General features: G+C 39.0%; 1 pseudogene; it reads left to right on the forward strand.

Moving 5' to 3' along the window:
• The first annotated feature begins 13743 nt into the window (after nt 1-13743).
• Nucleotides 13744-15354, forward strand: LOC112307632 (asparagine synthetase [glutamine-hydrolyzing] pseudogene; annotated as a pseudogene).
• The last annotated feature ends 428 nt before the right edge of the window (nt 15355-15782 follow it).

Here is a 15782-nt window from a genome sequence, read left to right on the forward strand (position 1 = left end):
TGCAACAGCCCTGCGGCAGGAGGCTGCGTGGGTCATCTGAGCAACAGCAAGAAAGTAATGATGGGGGGGAGCGAGGGAAGCAGAGCATCACAGGATTCGTCTGAGAAGTTATAGTGGGGGTGGTGGTTGTGGTAGTGGAGGTGTGGGGGGACTTCTTAAGGTCTCACAGGCCTTTTAACTATTTTGACTGTTTTTTTGGTTTGTGTTGCTATTGTTGTTGTTTGTCTTGTTTTGTTTTGGTGGAAATGCAGAGCCACTGCAAGGCTGTGTTGTGAATTAGAGGTTAACAGCTCACCTAGGTTGCTGTAGTGAGAATAGCCTGGAGTGGGTTAACTTGCTCTCCCCTAGCATGGAAGTCCGAAGTCCTCGCCTCACCACTTCTCGTTTCTTCATTTGTCATCTTATGATGCAGCCGCTCACATGATTTGAACAAGTTCTTTGGAACACATGGTCTTTATTTTCTCCTTTCTTCTAATGCCATGTAAATTAGTCATTAGCAAAGGAATTTTGGACACCTTAATCATCTAGACAGAACAAATGTTAATTTTTATACCCCAACTTCTGCGTTTGTAGCTTCTCTATGGGTAAACTTCAACACTGAAAACATTAATTAATTGAATTAATGAACTAAACAAATATTTATTGTATATTACTATGTGTGAGGTATTGTTCTCTGACTTGGGAATTCACCAGGATATAGATGAAACCGGATCTGGTTCTCGTGAAGCTCATATTAAAATTTAAACCCTGTATGCAGCTTACAATGTAGATATTGAAAGCTAGCTCTTACACACGTGATTTGAATCATTTCACAGTAGACAAGGAGTGGACATGGGGGAAAACATGCTCTTTCATAGACATTCTCATAGCAAAGGTCACAAGATATTTTCTGACCCAGTTTTGTGCCTTTGAAAAGGGAGGATATCGTTCTTGTGTTTGCCACATTCATTCCTACCTGATGGAAAACACTGACTCTGATTTTATTCTAGGTCCTTCTTCTCCGTGCAGCTCATGCAATGCTGAAGATAACTCCAAACCCAGCTCTAGGTATGACCAAACCAACCTGTGCCAATAGGCACAACCCGTGCTCCTGGCCTTCGGGGATGACTATGTGATTTTAATTTAGGTCAGGGTGTTAGAGATGTTTTCTTAGGGCTTCAAAGAAAAAAGATTTCTTAGTTTCCCAACAGAGCTCCTCCGAATAATGTTCTCTCCTGCTCACTGTAAGCAAGAAGCCTGGGAACTACTAATAGGTGTGGGCAACCATCTTGTAACCCCAAAAGAAAGCAGCCTTAGGTTGAAACAGCACTGAAAAGAAGTCTTGGAAAGGAATTGAGAGTTCTGTGATGTCATTGAGACACGGGGTCAAACCTTGTCTAATGCCTGACATACCTCTGGATTTCAGTTTCCTACCTGACTAAGTTTCTCTGTTGGTTTAAGGCTGAGTTTGAGTCATGTTTTCTGTTATCTTAACTGAAGGATACCTAAGCGATACAACTACTATATGCCCAGCACTGCCAATAACAAAGGAAAATCAGAGTCTATAATGTCAAGGGATTTACATGTTAGTGACAGAAACATAAAGGCAACAAATTGTAGAGTGGTGAGCTTTAGGATAAACGGAAAGAGATGGGTCCATCTAGCAAGGAGAACTCACTAAGCCTGTTAGTGAGGGACAGTGAAGAGGTGCCAAGGAAGATCCTTGAAGGGCCTTTTATAAATTAGGGAGGTAGAGAAAAAGAACTGTCAGTCAAATGAAACAAGTCCAACACTTAATCAAAATCATACTTGTTACCATTTGTTTGCCATCTCTGCTGTGCTAAAATGTTTACAGCTATTGTCTCATTTAATCCCTCAACAACTCTTTAAAGTAAGCGCTTCTTATAAGTGCTTTTTATAAGTGGGGAAATTGAGGCTAATACAAGTTAAATGACTTCCCCATTTTTGAACAGCAGAGTTGCAGAATCTGGGAACTCAACCAAGCTCTTTGACTCTAGGACCCACATCCAAATCCAGTATGTACCACTGGCTTGCAGAACTTGGAGACTAAAATTCTTCTGTAAATTATTTCTTTATATCTGGAGCCTTGGAGGAATGAAAATAAATGAAAGCAGAAGGGATATCAAGAGCTATATTATAAAAGGAAATCGATATAAAGTTTAAGCTGAAAAATTTAATTTCTTACCCAAAGGGATTCTTCATGTTCTTGGATTTCACTAAAACATGTTTAATCACCAAAAACATCTGCATCAAGAGGAGGCCAAGTACTGAAATTCAACAACATCAATATGATTTGTGATGATCTCAGACGTGTTACAGAAATTCATAGGGCTCATTGATTGTATACATTGTTTGGAGTAATATGGACACATATGAAATGTAATAAACATCAGTATATATAGCTAAAAGTGTTCTTTTTTAAAATTTTTTGGGGAAAATCCCACACTAAATGAGAAAGTAAAGCAATCAAACAGATGTGCTCATTCTAGAATGATTAAATACAAAAAATGAATAATTTCCCTCTGGTATAACATGTACATTCTGATTAACTGCCATATAAAATGCCATAAAAACTGAAGAAATTTTAGAACTTCTGAAATGTACAAATTTAGAACTATCTAGTTTATTTTTCCCTTTTTTTATTGTTGTTCAAGTACAGTCGTCTTCATTTTCCCCCACCACTTCCCCCCACCACAGCCATCCCCACCTCCTACCTGTGATCCTACTCCCTTTTTTTGTTTTAATTTTCATTGCTATTCAATTACAGTTGTGTGCCTTTTCTCCCCATCCCTCCACCCCACCCCAGCCAATCCCACCTCCCTCCCCCACCTCCACCCTCCCCCTTGATTTTGTCCATGTGTCCTTTATAGTAGTTCCTGTAATCCCCTCTCCTCACTGTCCCCTCCCCACTCCCCCGTGACTATTGTTAGATTGTTCTTAACTTCAATGTCTCTGGTTATATTTTGTTTCCTTTTTTCTTCTACTTATTATGTTCCAGTTAAAGCTGAGATCATATGGTATTTGTCCCTCACTGTCTGGCTTATTTCACTTAGCATAATGCTCTCCAGTTCCATCCATGCTGTTACAAAAGGGTATAAGCTCCTTCTTTCTCTCTGCTGTGTAGAATTCCATTGTGTAAATGTACCATAGTTTTTTGACCCACTCATTTGCTGATGGGCACTTCGGTTGCTTCCAGTACTTGTCTATTGTAAATTGTGCTGCTATGAACATAGGGGTGCATAGGTTCTTTTGGATTGGTGTTTCAGGGTTCTTGGGGTATAATCCCAGCAGTGGAATTGCTGGGTCAAAGGGCAGTTCCATTTTTAGTTTTCTGAGGAAATTCCATGCTGTTTTCCACAGTGGCCTCACCAGTCGGCATTCCCACCAACAGTGCACTAGGGTTCCCTTTTCTCCGCATCCTCTCCAACATTTGTTTGTGATAAAAGTGTTCTTAAAAGTCTCTACAAAAACACATTTTTACATATATGGAATATCTTTTATATTTAAATGCATGGTAAAGTGTGAAAAACACTGTTAAACATATGTTAAACTTTTTAATCACATATAAGTAATTCCTAATACAAAGTATAAGCTAATTTATGTTTTTTATTAAATGATTCATACCCAGAAACTATTTTTACCAATTTTATTCAGATTGTATTTCTTAAAATTAAAATATTTACTTATAAACTCTCATTTTTTGCTGGTAAAATACAAACTGTCTGTAAGACAGTTTGGCAGTGGCTTACAAAGTCAGACATAGTTTTAAAATATAACGCAGCAATCACGCTCCCAAATGGGTCGAAGTTTATGTTCATGTAGAAACTGCCTGCCAATGTTTACAAGAGCTGTATTACTAATTGTCTGAAATTAGAAGCAACCAAATATCTTTTAGTAGGATAATGGATAAATAAACAATAGGATGTTCATACAATGGATGTTATTCAGTGATAAAAATAAATAAGTTACCAAGCTACAAGTCATGAAGGACCCTTATATGCATGTTGCTAAGAGCAAATAGTCAACCTGGAAAGGCTGTACACTATACAATTCTAACCATATGATATTCTGGGAAAGGCAAAGGTATAAAGATGGTGAAACAATCAGTGGTTTCCTAAGTTGAGGAGAAGGGAAAAGGGATGAGTAGGCGGGACACAGGGCTCTTTCAGCATTGTTGAAACCAGTCTGTGTGATACTGTAATGATGAATCCGTAGCACATATACATACGAGAACTGTACAGCATAAAGGGTGAGCCCAAGGGCATGCTATGGACTTTAGTTAGTGTATTGATATTGGTTCCTCAACTGTAACAAATGCACCACACTAATGTAAGATGTGATTAAAAACAGGCATTTCTGGTACTTTCTGCACAACTTTTCTGTAAACCTAAAATTGCTCTAAAACAAAATCTTTTAAAGTTTTAAAAAAACTTCTATTTAGAGGATATATTTTGGGGAACATAAGCCACAGAAAGTTGAGTTATAAATTTAGAATAATAAGTTCCAATGCATTTATAATTCAGAGGGTCCTTGGAGATTGTCCAGTCTAAGCACGTCTTTGTTCATTCCAGAGCCTCACACCCAGAAGGTTTGATGACTGTCATCATGTCCACAAAGCATGCAAATGGGAGAATGTGGACTTGAACTCTCAGTTCACTTGACATAGAGTTCATAATGCTCTTCACTACACCAGCTGACTGACCCAGCAGAAGGAGAGTCAGTGACGCAGAGCCACCCAGTCTGAGTTCTGAATGCCCACGAATATGTGAATGTATACTTCCTGAATGCTTTTGTTTTTCCCAGTAATGGCCCATATTTTGAAAACACACACACAAGCACACACATGTGGGCATACACATGCACACAGAAACACACTCATATACTCACACACCCTCTATCAAGGTCATTTGATGCCTTTTATATAAAGAAATAAAGATAAACTCTTAGCAGAATGATGGTTGCCAGCGACTACAGGAGGGGAAGATGAGGGGATAGTGGTCATGGGGCACCAACTTCCTGTTCTAAGATGAGTTAGTTCTGGGCATCTGATGTACAGTGCGGGCCTGTAGTTAACAGTACTGTATTGTATTGTAGTTGTTTTTTTAAAATTAATTTATTTATTTTTATTCAGTTACAATTATCTGCATTTTCTCCCCTTCCCTCCACCCCACCCCAGCCAGTCCCATGTCCTCACTACACACACAGACAAAGTAATGGAGGTCTTAACTAATCCTATTGTGGTAATCATTTTGCCATACATATATGTATCTAATCATTATGTGTACACCTTAAACTTACACAGTTACATATAAATTATAACTTAATTAAGCTTCAAGAAGATAGACACATAGAACAGGGTAGAACTGCTTATTTTTTAGAGTTAGCAAACAATATTTCTTTGAGTTGTTGGATTGCTTTTTTCTTCTTAATTCCCAACTTGTACAAATCCCTTCTTTTGTAAAATGTAGCAACTGGGTAGATTTTTGTAATTTGGCAGACTCTGGATCTGGACATGACAAATTTCAGCTGGAAAAATATGTTGTGAAAAATCTTTCAGATGTCACATTACAACTGGGGCCACTGCTAAGCCCAAAAGTACAGCTGGACCGTATTATTACATAGCTGTTTTATTGGCATTCCTTACCCCCAAGGAGGAAGTGAGTTTCCATCTGGAATATTGTATCATTCTTCCTTTATAATGAGGGTAAACATTTTTTTAAACTTATACTAACAGCACAACTGCATTCATCATTATCAATCACATTATTTGAAATAATATTATTCTTTATTAACTTTGTAAGAAACTGTAAAACCAACCAATCTCAAAAAATTACTATCCAAATATGATTTTAGTTAAATAACACTGCACTGTTAAAGTTAACATAAATGCATTTCATTCAGTATGCTTTAAAAATAATATGTCTTTAAAAACATCTATTATCTTTGTGCTTTGTGTGTTCTTCAAAGTCTCAAAGCTAGCTTATGCATAACTCAGGACCAAAACCCCAGGCCTTTCCAGAATCAGGGGACAGCACAGTTCCTGTTGCCAGAAAGAGAGAGGGTGGAGGCATAACAGAGGAAATTCCAAATGAATTATAGTTTACATAAAGATCCCTTACCTATTATGTGATTTCATCTCTGGAGAGGGCAAATATGAATATCCTAATGTCACAGATAACAACACGACCATCTAGTGAGGTGAAGTGAGCTCTCTGAGCTACTGAGTAGTGAAGTCACAAATGCACCTCAGTCCTTCTGCTTTAAGCTGTATCTAGCTGCTTCCACAGCAATAGAGAAGAGACATTATAAAAGCATGCTTTCTGTTCAATCACATGACATGCTGGTATTTTATTCCTCTTGAAATACTTTGCAATTGAAACAACTTAAAACCATTTCATGAGAAAGTGAATCCCTAAACTGAATTTACTGAATAGAGGGCAACTATTGACAAGTATTTGATATTTAATAAATTCATTCTCTTCTATTCAGAGTATTTTGTTAGGAACCCAGAAAAAGAGAATAAATACTACTTACATCCAGGAAGTAGTTTTTTGGGAGAGGAAAATGCGGTGATGGTCTGGCTGCTCATCTCAGGGTTGCTGGTATTGGAAATGTTCCAGTAGAATCACACAACTAGGCCTACACCTTGTCTTCCCATCAAAGCACCCTTGGCAATGGTTTTCCATTACTAGGCCTGGCTGAGAAGGCTTCCAGTGCAGGGAATTTTTGTGACCCCAGGACCCTATGTTTAAAGAATTCCCCATGGCTGAGAGGGAGTAACTGGAGCCTAAAGAGATGGGGCTGGATGGAGGCCACAGCTGTATCCTGGATAAGACAGAACAAACGCTTGGCAAGCAGGCCCAGATTATCACAATTCACGCAAGGAGACACAGGACTGCAGGAGGAAATCACTAAGTTTAGTGTCATGCTGGCTCGGCCGCATTTGCCATCTCTGCCCTACCCTGTGCCCCTGGCACTGACCTCTATGGATTTCATTAAGGTGCTTTCCTGGTCTCTGGCTTCCACTGGGTCTGACAAATTAGAGGAGTTTGCAAGGCCAGGGAGACTTGATTCTTCTCCCCTCCCTCCCCAGCAAGTGTGATTGTGTCACTGGTCATGTCCCCTGTTTTTAATGCAGCCCTTGTTCAGTGAGTCCCCCCATCTCCTCCGTCTGTCCAAAGCTAGAGACTTTTCTGGAGTCTGATAATACCCTTCCATTTCCCGTCTAGGGACAGTCATTGTTTGTGACTATTGCTTGTTCCTGGATGAGCAACCATTCCCTTTAGTTTCTTTGTAGTCTGACCACACCTTCATATAGTCCTTTCATTAAAATCTTTTCAATTTAGTAATTTGTTACATTTCTGCTCACATCCTAACTAATGAAAAGTAATATAATAGCTAGTAACTATTACTACATCCCGAATATTATGTTAGGTGAAAATGACTTGTAAAAGCGTGTCCTATCTGTCCAAAGCTGATATGTATAATTTACAAATATGTATTGGGGACGTTGAATGGCTTCTCCAGGATCATGCGACCCCAGTGGATGACTAGGACACAAGCTCTGATTTTCTGACTCCAGAGCTTAGTCTCTGAGTTATTATGTGATCCTACATTGCAAATCATCACACCCTCAAACAAAGATTAAAGGTGCCTGTGTATTAAAGGGCTCAAAAAAAGTTGTAATTAAAAAAGAAATTCAAAGCAGGACTGGCTTTCCAAAATATTTTTCCAAAGAGTAAAACTTCCACATTCTACTTGACTATTGCAGCATAAGATGATACAGAAGGTATTCCTATTCTTAGACCATTAGTGTATATTTTTCCATGTGCAGATTCTGGTTTTTACATTAGCTATGCGGTAGTGAAAGGCCTATATAAATCTGCCCAACAACAAAAGCGAATGATATAACATCTGTCACTGTTTTTCCTCAGAAAACACCAAGAGCTTTGCAGACTAATACCATAGGAGCAGGCTGATCTCATCCTGCATTGATGTCCTCAGAAATATCTACTGATCTGAAAAACATCACCAGCTGTCACAGAGCAAGTCTGCCATTAGTTTGTTACTTAAGTGTTGCTGGTTGGCTTTTCCGGGAAAGCCTAATAGTACTGAAGAGTAGGTTGTTCACAAATATATTTTTAAAAATCAAATAAGTTTGTCTTAACGTTGCCTACTTATTGTTATGGGGGCTGTAATATTCAGCCACTGCCTGTTAGATTTATGCCAAAATATGTTATCGTAAGATGACATAAGGGGGGATTCATGCCGGAGCCATGTAAGTAAAAATTATGGCCATGTAAGTAAAAAATTAAAGCTGAACTGGTATTGTTTATTATAAGTTCCAGGCAGTTCATCTTCTTTGGTTATGTTGTTCTATATTAGGATAAAAAAGAAAAATATTAGCCCAGAGAGTTACAGGGACATTGTTGGATTCTATCCATCTATATCCATTTAGAAACACAAATGACATGGACAAAGCAAATTCAGTCTTATTCATTTTACCTTATATTTTCCCTAGAAAGTAAAAAACGATTGAATGTATAAATAAAGAGACCAACAAATTAATGAACAAACCAACCATTAGTTTGAAAATTATTTGCTGTACATGTGGAAAGTTCATTAATATAACAATTACCTTGCACAATATTTTAGAGCATCTAGCTTATTTGATTCTCCTTCTATTCATATGGCAGAAATAGGGAATTCCCAGTTACTGAACGTTTATTGTGAGTGAGATATTGGTTCATAAAGTTATTTGAACCTTAAAATAATTGGAGCATGTAGGTAAAGATGATGAATAATTAAGAATAAGGCCTTCGGTTTCAGACCTGCATTTGGGTCCCAGCTGGAGATGTGAAGAGATCCAGAATTTCTGTATAGGAGGGAAATTGAATTTTTGGGATCCAGAAATAGAACTCATCCTGCATATAGGAGATAAAATAATAGAATAAATATGTCAGCTTATTGTCAACTAAACCTAGATTGAAGGATATAGCTTAGGTGAATGGCTAAGTGGGTTTGGTAAAGATGTCCACTCTTCACATGCACTCCCATCCTCATTTCTAGGGGTGTCCAATCCGCAGCCCGCAGGCCGCATGCAGCCCAGGATGGCTGTGAATGTGGCCCAACACAAAGTTGTAAATTTACTTAAAATGTTGTGAGATTTTTTGTGATTCTGTGTTGCAATGTATTTAATGTGCGGCCCAAGACAACTCTTCTTCTTCCAGTGTGGCCCAGAAACGCCAAAAGTTTGGACACCCCTGCTAGACTGTAGAACATCCCACTGAAGAAAATGAGATGTCTACTGAGGGCAAACCCGCTCACCAATGACTGCTGCCACACACAGCTCTGGGATACAAATGAAGGGAAACAGAAAGAATAGGGAAGCACTCCTCAGTGCTTATAATCTTGAAATTGTTTAATTCCATCTCCTTAAATACAATGCCAGGAACATAATGTTTAATAAATGGTAGTTATCACTACTATAAGGCACAAATGTTCTGATTTTTCTTTTCAGAAGACCGTCTTCAATACATAATGTAATGTTCAACCGTTAGAGAAGCAAGAATTCAAATATGTGTCAGGCTCTGTGGTAGGCAGGCTGCTACCCCCGCACACACCAAAGATGTCCAGGTCCTAATGCCTGGAACATGTGAACATGTTTAATTACATTACAAAGGGAAATTGAGGTAGTAGACGAGATTAAGGTTGCTAATTAGCTGACCTTAAAATAGGGAGAGTAGCCTGGCTGATCCTGGTCCTTGATATGGGAGAGCCAGTGTCAGAGTAATGTGTTGTGACGAAGACCATCAGCTTCTGCTGCATTTGAAGATGGAAGGATTCTAAAATCCAAAACATCTGAGTAGCCAGTAGAGGCTGGAAAAGTAAACAAACAAACCCAACAAAACCCACAAACAAAACAAACAAACAAAAAAGCAGATTCTACTCTAGAATTCCCAGACAGGAATGCAGCCCTATCTACATCTTCATTTAGACCACTGAGACCCTTTCAGATTTCTGATGTCCAAAACTGTAAGATAATACATTTGTATTGTTTCAAGCCACTCAGTATGTGCTAATTTGTTACAGTAGCAATGGGAAACTAATACAGACTGCAAAGGAAACACCTCGCTCCATGCCACACTGTCTCTCTGCACCCAAATGGACAAGGACTGAGTCAAAGCCTGGGGTCTAAGGGCTGGGTTAGAGGGTGAGGTGGAGTGAATTCCAGATGTTGTATAGGAGTGGCAAGAAAGATATCTTGATGTAAATGGCTTACTTACCACTAATATTCCTTGAGACATGCTGTATAGAAGTTTTTGATAAAAAAAAAAAAAAGTATGAAAGAGTAACCAACCCTCTTACCCCAGTGTCACATCGACTATTTGGAGAAACTGAAAATAATGTCAAAGAAAGAGCATTTCTATAACTTTTTTTTTCATGAATGCATTGTGCTCCGTAGGCAATTTTAAACCACACTGTCATTCTGTGGCTCTGTCAGTAAAAACTGGTTACAAAAATACAGATCACTCCAAAGTAAAAGTACTCCAAAACAATGCATCATGTCCATTTAACTCTACCTTTTAATCTAGCTCTAAACCAAAACGTTTTGTGAAAAATCCAATAGTAACTAAATCCAATGTGTTCTATTTTAGAAACCAGTAAAAATGGCTATTAATAGTTTAGGTTAATTATGGCCTTAGGACAGAAGTTGCCCTTCTGAAATGGACCTGCCTTATGCCCATTGCACTGAGTATAAATTGGACCTTTTATTTGGGTTCTCTGTAGACAGGGACCCAGTACCATCATGAAGTGCCATGGGCTCCAGGTGGGGCAGCATTAGAGAAATGTAAATGATATTAGTCACCCCTTGGTCTCTTCATAGAGATTTACAGCATTGTATTGTATTACAAGGAGTTCATCCATGCTGTATTTTCCATCGTTTCTTAAAAACAGTTTGTGGAAGATATTTGTCTACGCTTGGACCCAGATTTCTGGATCCTCAGAGCGTATTTGCTCATCCGCCCATCCCTGACAACCTTTGCCGCTCCTTGTTGTCTGGGGGTTAAAATTTAGAAAACATCTCAAGGGCTTCTACCCCCATGACCTCTGCTGTCAGACGAGACATGGAGTTCCGGGATGGCAAATCAAGAATCTGAATTTTCTTTTTCTACCAATGATTTGGGGAGAAACAACTTGAAACTCATCACTTTTCTATGAAATGGAAATTCCCTGAAGTGAGTTCATATGATTAGGGATGACTAATTTTTTTAAGTGTTCATTCACAGACTAGCTTGCAAAATTTTGAGTATGTCATCCGGGAAAAACACATACAGTATAAATAAAGGTAGTATTAATAAACAGGAGACGTTGTTTTTACAAATTTATAGCTACTTCTAAAGATCTGAAATTTGAATTTGATGTTCTTCTGACTCTAGGAAAGTCTCATTCCTTATCAGGCACATTAGTATTTCTAGGTATTTTAACATGAATTTCATCGTTTAAAATCCTTAAATTATAGATTTCCTTCTATGTAAATAAAATCTCAGTTCATACAAATAAAGTGAATTTTCTCTTAAAGTAATGAGTAACTCTACTGGCAACAAATGCTCTTCTCTTCTTCTTAAAGAAGACCCTTTAACATTTCTTTTTTTTTAAATTATATTTTATTGAGTATGCTCTTCCAGTCATCCTGGTTTTCCCCATTTTCCCAGCCTCCACCCAGCAATCCCTACTCCCTCAGGCAATATCCCCACCATTGTTCATGTCCATGAGTCATGCACACAAATTTGTTGGCTACTCCATTTCCTACACTGTACTTTATATCCCCCTAGCTCTTCTGTAACTGCCTATTTGTACTTCTTAATCCCCTCACCTCTTCACTCATCCCGCACTCCCCCCTCACACTTTGTAACCATCAAAAGGCTCTCCATATCCCTGATTCTGTTTCTGTTGTTCTAGTGTGCTTAGTTGCTTTTTTAGATTCAACTGTTAATATATTTGTATTTTTTGCCATTTTATTGTTCTAGTTTTGATCTTCTTTTTCTTAAGTCCTTTTAACATTCTGTTATTATTAACATTAACAATACTGGTTTGGTGATGATGAACTCCTTACCTTTTTCTTGTCTGGGAAGCTCTTTATCTGCCCTTCCATTCTAAATGATAGCTTTGCTGGGTAGAGCAATCTTGGTTGTTGGTCTTTGCTTTGCTTGGTTGTTTGTTTTTGAATATTTCTTATCTATCCCTTTTTGCATGCAACATTTCTGTTGAGAAAACAGGTGACAGTCTTATTGGAGCTTCCTTGTAAGTAACTAACGTCTTTTCTCTTGATGCTTTTTAGATATTCTCTTCTTTTACCTTTGGCATTTTAATGATGGCGTGTCTTGGTGTGGGCCTCTCTGGGTTCATCTTGTTTGAACTCTCTGAGGTTCCTGGACTTGTATGTCTATTTCCTTCACTGTTAGGGAAATTTTCCCTTTTTATTTTTTCAAATAAGCTTATTTTCTTTTTTTGTAATGGAATGTGTTGAGGTGACATTAGCTGATAAAATTATATAGGTTTCAGGTGTACAATTCTATAATGCATCATCTGTATATTATATTATGTGTTCATCACCCCAAGCCAAATCTACTTTAATCACCATTTATTCCCACTTTACCTTCTCCTACCTCCCCTATCACATTTCCCTCTTATAATAACCATACTGTTGTCCATCATGAGGGTTTTCTTTCTTTTTTTTTTTTCTTGTTCCTTCACCTAGCCCAACTGCATGCTTGGTCAAAGAAGACGACTTTTCCCGATAGAGGAGAGGACCATTCTTCAGCCAAGAGTACATGAGTAGCTGCACTCCCCTGCTAGAACCTTCAAATAAGCTCTAAAATAGGTTTTCAATTTCCTGCTCTCTCTTTCTCCTTCCAGCACTCACGTGATACGAGTGTTTGTGTGATTGAAGTGGCTCCAGAGGCTCCTTATATTATCCTCAGTAAGATCAAAAATGTGAAAAATAAAATGGTAATAAATACATATCTATCAACAATGAATCTACAAAAAAAATAAATGAACAAGTAGAACCAAAAAAGATTCACAGATACAGAGAACATTTTGGTGGTTACCAAATGACAGAGGGAGTTGGGGTTTGGGCGCATAAGGCGAAGGGATTGAGAAGTACGAATTGGTAGTAACAGACTAATCATGGGGATGTAAAGGACACCGTGGGGAATGTAGTCAATAATATCCTAAACACGATGTGCTGTGTTAGACGTATATAAGATTTATTGGGACGACCACTTAGTTATACGATGTTTAATCACTGGGGTGTACATTTGAAACTAATATTGTATGTTAACTGCAAGTGAAAAATAAAAAGAGTGAGTTTTCAAACAAGTCTTCATTTTAAGCAGATCAGTGCAAAGAGGACCAACCACCCTTTAGACAATAACAATAACAATAATGGTAATGATAATAATAGATTAAAGGTTAGATTTAAGCCCTCACTCGCATCCATGGTTATGCACTCTGAGCCAGCACCTAAACTATCCAAAGGACATTCAGATTTGTGCGAAGTAAACCCTCAATAACTAATCTCATTGCTTTGCCTCTGAAAGGACATTTTAAAAGGACTTTCTGCCCAACCCACTGGCCTGCTGACTGAAGCTCACGTCTTTCCTTTGCATCTCTGTGTCTGCACCACTCGCCCACCTGCCCTGCTCATGTTCGGAGAGCCCTTAGCTCCATTGCACAATGTGTGGCATTCGGGCCCTCTTTGGCAGCCATGACTGTCCTTCTGTTCAGTGTCTGACTGCTGTGAAGGTTGCACACAGCAGTCCAGGTGCATTTTGCTTTACGAATATCAATGGATATACTAGCTGCTGCTTTGGACATCACCAGTCAGCGGAGACTGACCAGCTGTTTGGAATGCAACCAATATGAGTGAGGAAATTTTCTTATTTGTGGCTATGTTACAAGGGAGAAATCTACAACAACTAAAAGCTTTTTATAAATTTAAATTTGAATATCAGACCAAAGTAGATGGTGAGATAATTGTTCATTGTATGACAAAGGAGGAAATGAGCGAATGATTTGTATGTTGGAGGAGGCATTTGCATTTATTTTACTGGATACAGCCAGTAAGAAGCGGTTCCTGACCAGAGCTACCCATGCAGTCAGACCTTGTTTAAAGCTATGACAGAAAATAGATTTTTGGCTGTGTGTTCAGAAGCTAAAGTTCTTGTTACCCTGAAGCACTCCACAGCTCCTCTTTGGAAAAGTACAGCCTTTTCTCCTGGGACACTATGAGGTTTTGGATGTAAAGCCAAATGGCAAAGTTGTGTCAACGGAAATGGTTAAATATCATCACTGCACGCTGACAGTGTGGAGAAACTATTCCCGGGTTTGAGAGAGACACTGTGAAGGGAAACATCCAGATCCTTTTCCACAATTCTATAAGGAATGTTTGATGACAGACAGAAGGGGCTGGTTGTCTTTTATCAGGGGGCTTGGATTCCAACTGGTTGCTGCCACCCTGTCGAAGCAGCTAAAAGAGGCGCAAGTCCAGTGCCCTCTCCAGACATTTGTCATCGGCATGGACGGCAGTCCCGGTTTACTGGCTGCCAGAAAGGTGGCAAATCACATTGGGAGTGAACATCATGAAGTCCTCTTCACCTCTGAGGAAGACATCCAGGTCCTGGATGAAATCATGTCTTCCTTGGGAACCTATGACAGCACAGCAGTTCAAGCTGCAGTGGACACATCCTTAGTTTCCAAGTACAGTTGGAAGAACAGCGATCGCGTGGTGATCTTCTCTGGAGACGGTTCAGATGAACTTACACAGGGTTCCGTATATTTCAGGGGAAGGCTCCTTTCCCTGAAATAACAGAGGAAGAGAGTGAGAAGCTTCTGACAGAACTCTAATTGTTTGCAGAATTACTGCTTCCCATGGCCTTAAATTGAGAGTCCTATTTCTGGATCACCGATTTTGTTCCTATTATTTGTCTCTACCACCAGATATTCCCAAGAATGAGATAGAAAAAGATCTGCTGGGAAAGACATTTGAGGACTCCAATCTGTTACCTAAAGACATTGTCTAGCGACCCAAAGAAGCCGTCAGTGGGTGGCATAACCTCAGTTAGGAATTCCTGGTTTAGGATCTTCCAGGACTAGATTGAACATCAGGTTGATGATGCAATGATGGCAACTGTAGCCTAAAAGTTTCCCTTCAACTCTCCAAAAACTAAAGAAGGCTATTAATACTGTCAAATCTTTGAATGCCACTACCGAGGCTGGGCTGACTGGTTGACCCATGGCTGGGTGCCCAGGTGGAATAATGCCACTGGCCCTTCTGCACGCCTCTGACCACCAAAGGTTAGAAACATTCTCAGCCACAGAGTGACAGTAAATGTTTTTTCTAATTATGAAAGGTAAAGGCTAGAAGGTTAGCAACGAGTGTTATCCACTCAGGGAGTGAAAAAATAAAAGTCTTAAAGCTAACAAGTTAAAAAAATAGTACTTTTCCTTGTTGTTGTTGTTTTTTTTTATAAGAAAGAGCAATTGTTGGAGGCTAATCAGCCTGTACACCCTGGAAAGTGATTACACAAATGAAAACCAACAAATCACCATAGAAATAACATAGATCTAAGTGTTAGTAGCCTTGATGAAACTTTGTGTAGCATCAGAGCTACGGCGTGACACAAGCCGTCAGTTTGTCCTGTGGAGCACTTTGTCATTTATGGAGAACCTTCCCCTGGAGGGAGACCTCATATTGGCAGATAATCATGCAATTA

This window comes from Desmodus rotundus, chromosome 3 (assembly GCF_022682495.2).
Source record: "Desmodus rotundus isolate HL8 chromosome 3, HLdesRot8A.1, whole genome shotgun sequence".
In the NCBI taxonomy this organism is placed as follows: Eukaryota; Metazoa; Chordata; class Mammalia; order Chiroptera; family Phyllostomidae; genus Desmodus; species Desmodus rotundus.